Raw genomic sequence first — 14,225 nt, forward strand, 5'->3', positions numbered from 1 at the left:
AAAATAAACCAGTCAACCTGGTGTGGGTTTGTGTCCAGCCATGGCCAGCTCTAACTGGGCAGACAGATAGATGTAAGTGGAGGTTTAGATTTGCCCAGACAGCTCGAAGAAGGGCAGGGTGGCAGGTTCAGCATGTGGGATTCCACAGAATGCTTGTTGTTGTTGTTCATTCGCTCCGTCTTGTCTGACTCTTTGCAACGCCATGGACTGTAGCCTGCCAGGCTCCTCTGTCCATGGGATTCTCCAGGCAAGGATACTGGAATAGGTTGCCATTTCCTCCTCCAGGGCATCTTCCTGACCCAGGGATCGAACCTGTGTCTCCTGCGTTGTCAGGCGGATTCTTTACCACTGAGCCACCTGGGAAGGCCAAGTCCCCTGAACATTCACCTTTAAAAAAATCAAGCTTCTTGGAATTCCACTTTCAAATTCCTGTCTTGAAAAGTCTCTGTATTTCTCCGTTACCTGCAGCTCTGGTTTGTACACTTTGGTCCATGGATTGGACCATGTAAGGAACCTGAAAAGACTGCAGGTTATAGGACTCACCAAGTTGCTGGGGCAGTCAGCTAGAGGCCCAGGAGTCTGCATTTCCATAAAGCTCCCTGGTGATCCTAATACACTACCAGGGGGCAGAATGGTTGAATTACGAGATAAAACCCAAGCTCTTTCCCAAGTGTGTCAAATTTCTCCACAATACATTGCTACCTGATCTATTTATTCCTGTTTATTCCTCCTTCTCTCTTTCTCTCAAGTCTCTCAGTCAAGTCCAACTCTTTGCAACCCCATGGACTGTAGGGGTTGTAGGGTTCCTCTGTCTGTGGAACTCTCTTGGTAAGAATACTGGAGTCCAAGTTCGATGCATGAAACAGGGCATTCAAAACTGGTGCACTGGGACAACCCTGAGGGATGCGATGGGGAGGGAGTGTCTGGCAATAACCACCACAATATTGTAAAGTAATTAGCCTCCAATTAAAATAAATTAATTAATTAAAAAAAAATACTGGAGTGGGTTGCCATTCCTTCTCCGGGGGATCTTTTTGACCCAGGGATGGAACCCAGGTCTCCCGCATTGCAGGCAGATTCTTTGCCATCTGAGCCACCAGGGAAGCCTTGCAACCCACATCTTCTATCCCAGGAAAGGAAATCAATGCAAGGATCTTTACAAGGCCGGCTCCCTCCTACTCCTGTTTACACCGTGCATCGTTTCAGCTGGCTCTTCAATCCTGTGTGCCTGTTCCAAAACCGGTCCATCACCCCGGCCCAAGTCCCCCTCCACTCTCCACAAAGCCGTCAGGGTGATTGCCACCCAGCGATGGAACCCGGCTGGCCTAAATAAAGTATCGCTTGCTACTGTTTGACTTAGCTTGTTATGGCATTATGTGCAGTTTGTCTAAGGAAACTGCTCTTAGATAGGCCGGTGTTCATAGCCCTAGGGATCTGAACTATACCTGGGACGCAGCCTGGAGGGAAGAGTCTACATCACTTGCAAAATCCCCCCAGCACCTTCCTCACGCCCTTTCCTCACTGTCACAATTTAATTATCATAAGATGTTTTCAAATATCTTTTAGGAAAAGTGTAGCTATCATAAAAATGAGGCAGCGAAGATAGCTTGGGTTTCGTTTGTTGTTCTTTTAATCTCTCACTTTCTATCATTGTTTTTTTCAGGTGGCAACAGGGTAAAGAAACCACCTGCCAATGCAGGAGATGTGGGTTCGATCCCTGGGTCAGGAAGATCCCCAGAAGAAGGAAATGGTAACGCATTCCAGTGTTCTTACCTGGAGAATCCCCTGGACAGAGGAGCCTGGCAGGCTACAGTCCATGGGGCCACAAACAGTCGAACAGCACTGAACACACACACGTGCATTGCTATTATTATATTTATAAAGCACCACAGATAAACTAATGTACCTTAGCAATTGCAATAAAATAATTTTTACAAAGCACATGGGCTGTGTGCTTTGTATGTTTTTTTGTACCTTTTTGTTTTATATTTTCCTTGAGCAATAATATTCATCTCCTGTATTTCACTTCTACTTATAGCTAATTACACTTCCTGGTTCCCATAATCCAAATAATGTTGCAACTATATTTTTTTGTTTCCCATTCTCTGATCATTTCAAAATCATTTTAGAGATTTTTATTGATCTAATAACACTTTAATAATAAATCCCCAGTGAGGGGCTTCATCAATGTCTACATTCTTAGTTCTGTGATAGAACAGAAACACCCAATTTAAGGGCTTTTAGTGTCATAATGGGAAATACACACTGCACATCTATTTTCCTGGGGGCTACTAGGGGACCAAATCTCTATTTTTCTAGTAAAGATTTTACAGGAAGTTTTTGTTTTATTAAAGGCTACTGTACACAAGTTGCTGTAAGATTTCTTTCTGGTCTAGTTTTCTTTCCCCAAAGTTGATGTTTGCAATCTATTATTCATCAGGTTGCAGAGTCGGACACGAATGAATGACTAACACACACACACACACACACACACACACACCCCTATAAATTTCATGAGAGCAGGAGTCATAGGCTCTTGTCCGGTCTTTTACCTTGTTCGGTGTCCAACATGGAGCCTGTTGATGGCACTGTGTGCAGCAAAAGAAACCATTAACAAAATGAAAAGCCAGCCTACTAGGCGGGAGAAAATATTTGCAAATTATATATCTGACAGGGGTTAACATCCAAAGTATACAAAGAGCTCATACAACTTAACAGCAAAATAAATAAATAAACCATCCAGTTTAAAACAGGCAGAGGATCTGAACAGACATTTTTGCAAAGAAGACACACAGATGGCCAATAGGTGCATGCAAAGATGCCCAGCATCACTAATCGTCAGAGAAATGCAGATACAAGCCACGAGGTGATGAGATATCACCTCACACCTCTTGGGATGGCGATTATCAAAAAGCAAGAAATGACAGCTTTTGGCAAGGATGTGGAGGCGGGGGGAGAACACTTGTGCACTACAAGTGGCAATGTAAACTGATACAGCCACGACGGAAGACAGGATGGAGGTTCCCCAAAAAATTAAAAACAGAACTACCATATGATCTAGCAACTCCATTTCTAGGTATTTATTCAGAGAAAATGAAAACACCAAGTTGAAAACACATACGCACCCCTGTGTTCCTAGAAGCACTACTTACAATAGCCAATACACGACAGCAACCTAAGTGTCCTCCAATGGATGGCTGGATAACGTGGCACATACACTGGAATATTATTCAGCCAAAAAACAATGGAATCTTCCTGTTTGCAACAACATGGATGGACCTTGAGGGCATTATGCTAAACGAAATATGTCTAAGAGAGAAACACGAATATTATATGATCTCACTTAATATGTAGCATCTAAAAAAAAAAACATAAGTTCACAAAAAAAAAGCAAGCTCACAGACATGGAGAACAGATTGGTGGCTGCCAGAGGAAGGGGCTGGAAAAGTAGGATGCAAAATGGATGAAGGGAGTCAGAAGGTAGGAACTTCCAGTTATAAAATTAAAGAGTCATGGAAATAAAATATACAGCCTGGTGACTATAGTTACCAATAATATATTGCATATGTGAAAGTTGCTAAGTTATAAAATCTTAAAAGATCTCTCCACAAGAAAAAAAAATTCTGTATATATGGTGGTGAATGTAACTAGACTTATTGGAGTGATCATTTCATAATATATACAAATATAAAGTCATTGAAAGTTAAACTGAAAGTTAAGTTGCTCAGTCGCGTCCGACTCTTTTCGACCCCGTGGACTGTAGCCCACCAGGCCCCTCCGTCCATGGGATTCTCCAGGCAAGAATACTGGGGTGGGTTGCCATTTAAAGTCATTATGTGTACTTAAAATTAATATAGTGTTGTATGTTAGTTACATAGGCTTTCCAGGTGGCTCAGTGGTAAAGAATACACCTGGATTCTCCATTTGCAGGACATTTGGGTTTGATCCCTGGGTCAGCATCATATACATATATGATATTTTCAGGTATTGTTTTAAGTGTTGTTTAGTCACTAAGTCGTGTCCAACTCTTTGTGGCCCCATGGACTGCAGCCTGTCAGGCTCCTCTATCTGTGGGTTCTTCCCAGGCAAGAAAACTGGAGTGGGTTGCCATTTCCTTCTCCAGGGGATCTTCCTGACCCAGGGATTGAACCCAGGTCTCCTGTACTGGGTTCTTGGCAAATGTCTCCTGCCAGATTCTTTACCACTGAGCCACCAGGGAAGAATTGTTTTAAGTACTTTTCATATACTGATTCATTTCCATATAGTGACTTATTCCATATATTGGCTCAATGCATGTCTTTCCATATATTGACCTCATCTACTGACTCATGGTCTTCACAGAGGTCTGACAGATGAAGACACCTCGGGACTGAGCAGTGCAGAGACCAGCGAGGACAAGGCTGGGATGTGAACCCTGGCCTCGTGCTTGACCGTCTGCACCGCGTTTCCTGCACGGCCCCATGCAGTAGCCGTTAACCACATGTGGCCGTATTCAAATTTTAAATTAACCTAATTATGCCAAAGGGGAGTGGGGTAGGGGAGGGGTGGTTAGGGAGTTTGGGATTAGCAGATGCAAACTATTACATATAGAATGGATACACAACAGGTCCTACTGAACAGCACAGAGAATTATAGTCAATATCCTGTGATAAACTGTAATGGAAAAGAATATGAAAAAGAATGTCTATACATGTATAACTGAATCACTGTGCTGTACTGCATAAATTAACGCATTGGATCATTGAAAAAGCAAGAGAGTTCCAGAAAAGCATCTATTTCTGTTTGATTGATTATGCCAAAGCCTTTGACTGTGTGGATCACAATCAACTGTGGAAAATTCTGAAAGAGATAGGACTACCAAACCACCTGACCTGCCTCTTGAGAAGCCTATATGCAGGTCAGGAAGCAACAGTTAGAACTGGACATGGAACAACAGACTGGTTCCAAATAGGAAAAGGAGTATGTCAAGGCTGTATATTGTCACCCTGCTTATTTAACTTATATGCAGACTACATCATAAGAAATGCTGGGCTGGAAGAAGCACAAGCTGGAATCAAGATTGCCGGGAGAAATATCAATAACCTCAGATATGCAGATGACACCACCCTTATGGCAGAAAGTGAAAAGGAACTCAAAAGCCTCTTGATGAAAGTGAAAGAGGAGAGTGAAAAAGTTGGCTTAAAGCTCAACATTCAGAATACTAAGATCATGGCATCTGGTTCCATCACTTCATGGGAAATAGATGGGGAAACAGTGGAAACAGTGTCAGATTTTGTTTTGGGGGGCTCCAAAATCACTGTAGATGGTGATTGCAGCCATGAAATTAAAAGACACTTACTCCTTGGAAGGAAAGTTATGACCAACCTAGATAGCATATTCAAAAGCAGAGACATTACTTTGCCAACAAAGGTCCATCTAGTCAAGGCTATGGTTTTTCCAGTGGTCATGTATGGATGTGAGAGTTGGACTGTGAAGAAAGCTGAGCGCCGAAGAATTGATGCTTTTGAACTGTGGTGTTGGAGAAGACTCTTGAGAGTCCCTTGGACTGCAAGGAGATCCAACCAGTCCATCCTAAAGGAGATCAGTCCTGGGTGTTCTTTGGAAGGAATGATGCTAAAGCTGAAACTCCAGTACTTTGGCCACCTCATGCGAAGAGTTGACTCATTGGAAAAGACTCTGATGCTGGGAGGGACTGGGGGCAGAAGGAGAAGGGGACGACAGAGGATGAGATGGCTGGATGGCATCACTGACTCGATGGACTTTGAGTTTGAGTTTGAGTGGACTCCGGGAGTTGGTGATGGACAGGGAGGCCTGGCGTGCTGCGATTCATGGGGTCGCAAAGAGTCGGACACGACTGAGTGACTGAACTGAACTGAACTGTGCTGAAATCAACTATACTTCAACAAAATAAAGTTTTAAGAATAAACTGCTGCTGCTGCTGCTGCTGCTAAGTTGCTTCAGTCGTGTCCGAGTCTGTGCGACCCCATAGAATAAACTAATTAACCTAATTAAAATCAAACCATATTACAGGTTTCAGTTCTTCAATGGCACTAGCCACTGTTCAAGTTCTCAATAGCCATGCATGGCCCGTGGCTTCCACTGGGCGGAGCAGATGAAGAACATTTCTATCATCACAGATGCTTCTACAGCCCGGTGCTCCTGACCAGGACACTTCCCTGCCTTGTGGACTCCAACAGTCTGTCCACTTCGCCCAGCTATCATAAAGGTTACAACCTGAATTCAAAACACACGTCGCAGAACCAGACACAACTGAAGCGACTTAACCACCACTACAACCACCACCACTCTATATTGAGCAAAAAGCTTATTCTGAGCCTACATTTTACATAGCAATTCAATATAACACATTGAGGATTGCAAAACAGCCTGGTGAGACAATGGTTTGGATCCATGAAATTTTAAAAATTGGGAGGGGAGTTTGTGGGAGAACAGGTACATGCATGCGTATGGCTGAGTCCTTTCGCTATTCATCTGAAATTATCACAATATTGTTAATCGGCTATACCCCAATACAAAATAAAGTCCTAAAAAAAAATTAAGCTCAGGTAGGAGTCAAGAAGCGCTTCCCAGGTAGCGCTAAAAGAACCCGCCTGCCAGTGCAGGAGACGTAAGAGACATGAGTTCGATCCCTGGGTGGGGAAGATCCCCTAGAGGAGGGCGTGGCAACCCACTCCAGTATTCTTGCCTGGAGAATCCCAGGGACCAAGCGGCCTGGCGGATTACAGTACACAGAATTGCAAACAGTCGGACACGACTGAAGCAACTTAGCATGCACGCATGCACAGAAATCAAGAAAAAGTAATTGCTTGAACAGGAGTGAGGTGGAAGGCTGTTGGTGCAAGCCTAGCAGTGGAGTTAAATTGCACCATGTCTGGGATCATCTGTCTCTAAACAAAGGCAAGAACCCAGAAAGGAACAGAAATGCTCGACGACCATCAGCTGTTTTCCATCAACATCCTTGCTCTCTGCTCTCCTTTCCATCTCATCTCCCATCCTCCCACTTGGTCTCTGCTTTCCTTCTAATGACCCTGAAAGCACCACAGTCTTCTCAGGACCCACGTCTTCCACAATCCCTTATGAGAATTCGGGAATGCGTTCTTCCCTTTAAACCCCTCCTCCTCCTCCTTCTCCACCTTCTCATCCTGCTTTTCAATGACAGCAGCTGCCATAATGGGGAACCTGTCACTATATGCCAAAGCACAGTGTGATGTGTCTTATTTTGTTATCTCATCTAACCTCAGAACAGCCACCTCTGGTAGGATTACAAGACCCTATTACAGAGCGGAAACCGAGGTGTAACTCACCCAGGCCACATGATAAGAGCTGACGTCCGGATGTGGACTCAGGCCTGGGTGTCTCCGAGGACTGTGTTCTTCACGGTGCAGGAGGCCGTCTTCAGCGTCCTCAAATCAGGATTCCCTGTTATAGTGGAAAGAGCTTTTTAACTAAGCGAATTTAAAAGCCCTCACTTTTCACCCTATTCTAGGATAAGTTCAGTGATTATTGTGGGGAAATTATCTAATGTCTCTGGATTTCAGTTTCTTTTTTGACCCTGATGCTGGGAAAGATTGAAGGCAGGAGGAGAAGGGGGCGACAGAGGATGAGAAGGTTGAATGGCCTCACCGACTCGATGGACATGAATTGAGCAAACTCGGGGGAGATGGTGAGGACAGGTAAGCCTAGCGTGCCTCAGTCCGTGGGGTCACAAAGAGTCCGGCATGACTGAGCGACCGAACAACAAAAGCCTGTCAGAGGGATAGGATTTTTGAAGTCCCTTCCAGCTCAAAACTAAGAATTCTATTCTACCAATATATTTTAATTTCCTCCTAAGTATCTAATTTTTACCACATTTTAACTGATGACAACTAGTATTGACTATTGTCAATAGGAGCCAGGCATCTTACACTCATCTTGATCATAACCTGGGGAGGTGATTTCAGCATGGATTAAATTAATTCCGTGATGCAGAAATTGAAACTCAGGGCAGCTAAATAACTTGCCCCAACTATTTTTTTTATTTTATTTATTTATTTCTGGCTGCACTGGGTCTTCATTGCTTTGTGCGGGCTTTCTCCAGTTGCACCAGACGGGTTTCCTCTCCCTTGCGGTGCGCGGGCTTCTCGCTGCTGTGGTTTCTCTTGTCGAAGAGCACAGGCTCTAGAGGTTCAGGCTCCAGCAGTTGTGGCATGGGCTTAGTAGCTCCTCGGCAAGTGGAATCTTCCCAGACCAGGGATAGAACCCGTGTCCCCCGGATTGGCAGGTGGGCTCTCAACCACTGGGTCACCAGGTGAGTCCCAACTTGCCCCCAGTATGAAGGATGGTGGCTGAACCCAAACTCAAAGCACTTGACTCTGGACTCAAAGTCTGCACTGACCCTCAGTCATGCCCACAGCTCCTCCCCTCCCTGGTCAGAGGCTGTATGCTAGACTTTTCATAGCACACAGACATCTAGCGCTAGAGAGAAGTAGTGCAGAGACACATTAACTTTCAAGAAAAAATACACAACCGAGGAAAAAACAAGCAAACATATCTTGACGGCTGGCCTCCTAACAGGCTGTGAGGCAGCAGGCATATTCAACTTTTACTTGTCTCTTTGAACCCACAAATAGACTTTCATTTGTGAGTTAAGCTGCAAGGGCATGCGTGCTCAGTTGTGTCCGACTCTGCGACCCCGCCAGGCTCCCCTGTCCATAGCATTTCATGGAATCTTCAAAAAAAATCATATGACAAACACTGATTGTAGCAGCACCACTAAACTTAAAATCCCATGTAGTTTTTTTTTTTTAATTGGCATTTCTCCCATAAAAGTCATTTTTAAGACTGGAGAAGGGAAAGGCTACCCACTCCAGTATTCTGGCCTAGAGAATTCTACGGACTGTACAGTCCATGGGGTCGCAAAGAGTCGGACACGACTGAGCAACTTTCACTTTCACTTAAGGACTAGGTAAATTCTGGCTCAGTAATACTATCAAAAAAGGAACCTTTAGCACCTTCATTGCCTAAAGTCCATGTACACCGGAAGCCTTATATGGGAACTGAGCCCCTCTCATGTTTGGCAAACAGTAATGGTTTCTAAGGGCAATTAAGACATTTCTGGAGCTATCGCTGATTATTCTGTTGAACTAGGAACTCTCCTCATGTAAGTAAGTTTATAAACTTTGTTTTCTCATTAGCTTAATCAAATGTATCATATGAAAATCCCTCCCCTGGAGTGAAAACACGGATAGATATTTGACGAAGCAAACACAGTAACATTTTAATTATAGCATCTAGGTGGTGGAGATTTGGATGTTGACTGTACAGCTCTTTCCACTTTTATATTTGAAAGTTTTTACAGTGAAATGTTGGGAGAAAGATCCCCTTTTTTATAAAATACGTATTGCATATTCTATGAATGGACTTCCCAGGTGGAGCTAGTGGTAAAGAACCCACCTGCCAATGCAGATAGATACCAGAGACAAGGGTTCCATGCCTGGGTTGAGAAGATCCCCTGGAGGAGGGCATGGCAACCCACTCCAGTATTCTTGCCTGGAGAAGCCCATGGACATAGAATCCTGGCGGGCTACGGTCCATGGGGTCACAAAGAGTCAGACACGACTGAAGAGACTTAGCATGCATCTCTATGAATACTTATTGACTCCTCACTATATGCCAGGTGCTGGTATATGCTGAACACTGGGGTTTGATGCAATGATCCTGCAGCGTTGGCTTAGGCTGGACTTAGAGCCCAAGGCAGAGGACCAGATATCCTTTCATTTGAGACAGGAACACTCCCACGGCCTATGCATGAGAAGACTTCCCCCCATGAGCCTAAGAACAGTGAACTGATTCAAGACTGTCAAATAAGTTTGCAAGTCATTCTGAAAACTCCTCACCCACTACCCACTCCTACCACTTCCAAAAACCCCACCTTAGAGGACAATCCCTCCCAAATAGGACAACGACCAAAGACTGTTTGAAATGTCCTCCTTTTACTCTATAAAATCATCCTCTCAAACCTCTTTGAGTCTCTTCATTGTGGTTTAGTCACTCAGTCATGTCGGACTCTTTGGGACCTCATGGACGGTAGCCCGCCAGGCTCCTCTGTCCTTGGGATTGTCTCAGCAAGAAGACTGGAGTGGGTTGCCATTTCTTCCTTCAGGGGATCTTCCCAACTCAGGGATAGAACCCCAGTCTCCTGCGTTGGAAGGCGGGTTCTTTAGCGCTGAGCCACTGGGGAACCCTTGAGTTTCTTGCAGGAGTGCAATAGTAGCTGACTCCGTCTTGACAGAACTCTGAAAAAACAGACTGTGATGAGCTTCACAGGTGATCTTCAACCTTTAGACAGTCCTCAGCTACCACTATCTACATGCTTCATTAAAATCAGTTGTGACAACCCTTCACAAACAAATCGGTCGTGGTTGGTTATTCATTCATAGGTTCTTGTTGGCTATGCATTTTACATACAGCAGTATGCACATGTCCATTCCAAACTCCCTAACTATCCCTCCCCCTTCCCTCCCCCAGCCCTGAACATAAGTTGGTTCTCTAAGTTTGTAAGTCGCTTTCTGTTTTGTTAATAAGTTCATCTGTATCATTTTTTTTTTTTTAGATCCCACACATAAGGGATATCATACTGCATTTCTCCTTCTCTGACTTAACTACTTCACTCAGTATGACACTCTCTAGGTTCATCCACAGTGCTGCAAAGGGCATTATCTCATTCTTTTCAATGGCCGAGGTATATTCCATTGTATATATATACATATATATATGTATATATATACACACCACGTCTTCTTCATTCATTCCACTTTACATTTTTTATTTGACTGTGCTTTATCTGTGGCACACAGGATCTCTGATCTTCACTGCGGCATGCGGGATCCTTAGTGTAGCATGCAAGCTCTGAACTGTGGCTTGTGCAATACAGTTCTCTGTATAGTATAGTATGGTGAAGTCGCTCAGTCATGTCTGACTCTTTGCGACCCCATGGACTGTAGCCTACCAGACTTCTCTGTCCATGGGATTTTCCAGGCAATAGTACTAGAGTGGATTGCCATCTCCTTCTCCAGGGGATCTTCCCAACCCAGGGATTGAACCCAGGTCTACCACATTGTAGACAGGCGCTTTACCGTCTGAGCCACCAGGGAAGTCCTAGTTCTCTGACGGGGGATCAAACCCCGGGCCCCTTGCTTCAGGAGCACCAGGGAAGTCCTCTAAAGTCCATCACACTCCTCTTGCAAGGTGAGCTGCTGAAGTCAATATTTTATTGACTACAATAAAAACAGAGCGAACACCCAGGATAAGGATGCCAGGATACGCTTCCTACTTTCCTATCCTTGGGAACTATTTTAGAAGGAACACATAGAATTGATTGTGCTGTATATTGCCTAATGACAAGGTCATCCTATGCCATTCTTCAACTGTTTGGAGCCAACAAAATACAAACTTCACTATAAAAGCATGGAAGTCAGAAACAGTGATTTAAAATGTCAGACCCATGAATTTCAGATGAATTCCAGCTGTCCATGAACATATACCAAACATGTTTTGGGCAGAAAATTTATAGTCCAGGCACCTTTGGTCATTCAGAGCCTAGAAATGAAATTGTTCACACCTGGTCCCTAGAATCTGAACTGTTACCCCTTTAACTGGGGCTTCCCAGGTGATGCAGTGGTAAAGAATCCACCTGCCAATGCAGGAGATGCAAGAGATGTGGGTTTGATCCATGAATCAGGAAGATCCACTGGAGAAGGGCATGGCAACCCACTCCAGTGTTCTTGTCTGGAAAATTCCATAGGCAAAGGAGCCTGACGGGCTACAGTCCATGGGGTCGCAAAGAGTCAGACACAGCTGAGCGACTGAGCACTCAGACACACACAGCACTCCCCTTTAATTGCTCATCATTATTTATAAAATCAGCAGCATTAACGGTTGCCTGCCCCCTTCACAAGGCAGTTAAGAGGGAAAGATCCCCAGCTGTAGAGCTTTACCCCTCGATTCTTCAGCGTGCACAGTTGGTGGTGCTTTGGGTAAACGTCAAGGCGATTTAAATGGACCTGATCGCCTTTCACGTAGCCAGGTTGGAAACCCCACTCTTCCATGCTCGATAGGAAGTGTCAGCAGCCACCGTCGTAACTTTCTCCGAGTCCCTTCCCGAGCAGGGGAGGCTGTTGTCAGATGATGCCGTCTGTAAACAGAGTAGAAGGGAGAGAAATAAAGGGAGCGGGTTAGTTGCAACAAATGCTTTGGTCAGCAGTTCTCCACCCCTTCTCCTCGCCCACCTCCAAATGCAGATGCCAAAAAAGCGAGATCCTTCCTTTTCCAGCCACTTTTGTGGTTCAGGGAGGGAGGCCATGAGACCCCCTCTGCCCAGAGAGATGTAGGCAGAGCGACCTCCGGGAAAGATATTTCTCCGTGGATACAGGAGATGGGTGTGTGGGAAGGGTGGCCTTTTCCACCCTGACAGCCCTCCTTTCCTGCATTCACACCTGGCCGCGTGAAGACCTGCTGTCTGTGGGTGTGGCAACGACCTGGTGGCCTTGAAGCATGCCACCTGAGGATAAAACCTGAACCTGTGACAGATGTTGAAACGTAAGGAAATGTGACTTCCCTGGTGGTCCAGTGGCTAAGATTCCGTGTCCCCAATAGAGGGGGTCCAGGTTCGATCTCTAGTCAGGGAACTAGATAAAGCATTCGCATGACACAGCGAAAGATCCCGTATGCTGCAACTAAAACTGAGCCCAGCCAAAATAAATAAATAAAAGTATTAAAAAAAAAAAAAAAAAACGGAAACATAAAGAAAGAAAAGAGCATGGGACCCCCATGATGCTAAATCACAAACCAATCCAGAAGCACCTCCCGCTAAACATCTTATCAAATTTGCAATAAATGTGCTTTCTTAACAGGACACCTAAAAGAACAATAGTGACTCAGTTTTAGCATTGCTGCTGCTGCTAAGTCACTTCAGTCGTGTCCAACTCTGTGCGACCCCATAGATGGCAGCCCACCAGGCTCCCCCGTCCCTGGGATTCTCCAGGCAAGAACACTGGAGCGGGTGGCCATTTCCTTCTCCAATGCAGGAAAGTGAAAAGTGAAAGTGAAGTCGCTCAGTCGTGACCGACCCTTCGAGACCTCATGGACTGCAGCCCACCAGGCTTCTTCATCCATGGGATTTTCCAGGCAAGAGTACCTGAGTGGGGTGCCATTGCTTTGTCCACAGTTTTAGCATTGGGACCTACCAAATCATAGAGGTTCTAAAAATATAACACAAAAATAACTCAAGACTTGGCAACAGTAATAGCCAAAATCCATGAACAACCAGTTTCAACAGCTTGTAGTTCATGGAAATATTTACCTGGCAAGAATAAGAACCTGCTGGAACAGTTCCAGAGTTCCTCAGCCTCCAGGTCAATTTAGAATGAATGCCAGCCTTCTCTGGAAGGAATTTCACAACACCCTCTTCATTGAGAACGTGCTGACTTACCCTACAGACACAGCTATTAAGACCAAGGAGGGCCTTCCCTGGTGGGCCAGTGGCTAAGACCCCACGCTCCCAACGCAGGGGGCCCAGGTTCCATCCCTGGCCGGGGAACTAGATCCCACATGCCACAACTAAAACAGCTCACATGCTTGCAGCTGACACTTGGCACAGCCAAATAAATATTTAAAATAAAGATATATTTTTGTAAAAAAAGGCCAAAGAAATAATGAGAATTTTTTCTTATATAGGAAACACCTCCAGAAAGATTGGCAATTTTGTTTTTAATAGCAACTCATTGGACTTCCCTGATGGCTCATCAGGGAAATGGTCTGCCTGCAATGAAGGAGACACAGGAGACTTGGGTTCAATCCCTGGGTCGCAAAGATTCCCTGGAGGAGGAAATGGCAACCCACCCCAGTTTTCTTGCTTGAAAAATTCCATGGACAGAGGAACCTGGCAAGCTACAGTGTACGCGGTCGCAAGAGTCAGACACAACTGAGGGACTAGGCACACAGTCTTTGCAATATCCCAGGTGGGGTGGGATAAAGAATAATCACTGCCATTTTATAGGGAAAAAAATACAAAGAACATGAGATTAAGTGATCACTTATACATCATAGTCAACATTCAGCCCCACATAAATAGCCAGGGACTTCCTTGGTGGCCCAATAGTTAAGACTCCACGTTTCCAGAGCAAGGCGCTCACGTTCAATCTCCTGTCAGGGAGCTCATGAGAAGA

General features: G+C 44.9%; 1 long non-coding RNA gene across 1 annotated transcript in view; it reads right to left on the bottom strand.

Moving 5' to 3' along the window:
• Positions 1 to 13,113, bottom strand: part of LOC147345872 (uncharacterized) — an 80,944-nt gene extending 67,831 nt beyond the window's left edge. Inside the window, exons 1-3 of the long non-coding RNA XR_015153397.1 lie at positions 12,288 to 13,113; positions 11,997 to 12,193; positions 7,326 to 7,440 (exon numbers count right to left, since the gene is read on the bottom strand). This is a non-coding gene — a long non-coding RNA (uncharacterized LOC147345872). The remainder of the gene's footprint in view (positions 1 to 7,325; positions 7,441 to 11,996; positions 12,194 to 12,287) is intronic.
• Positions 13,114 to 14,225: the final 1,112 nt, after the last annotated feature.

The sequence above is a fragment of the Bos grunniens genome, chromosome 24, assembly GCF_055505025.1.
Source record: "Bos grunniens cultivar Pamir isolate PY7600 chromosome 24, Bosgru_T2T1.0, whole genome shotgun sequence".
NCBI lineage: Eukaryota > Metazoa > Chordata > Mammalia > Artiodactyla > Bovidae > Bos > Bos grunniens.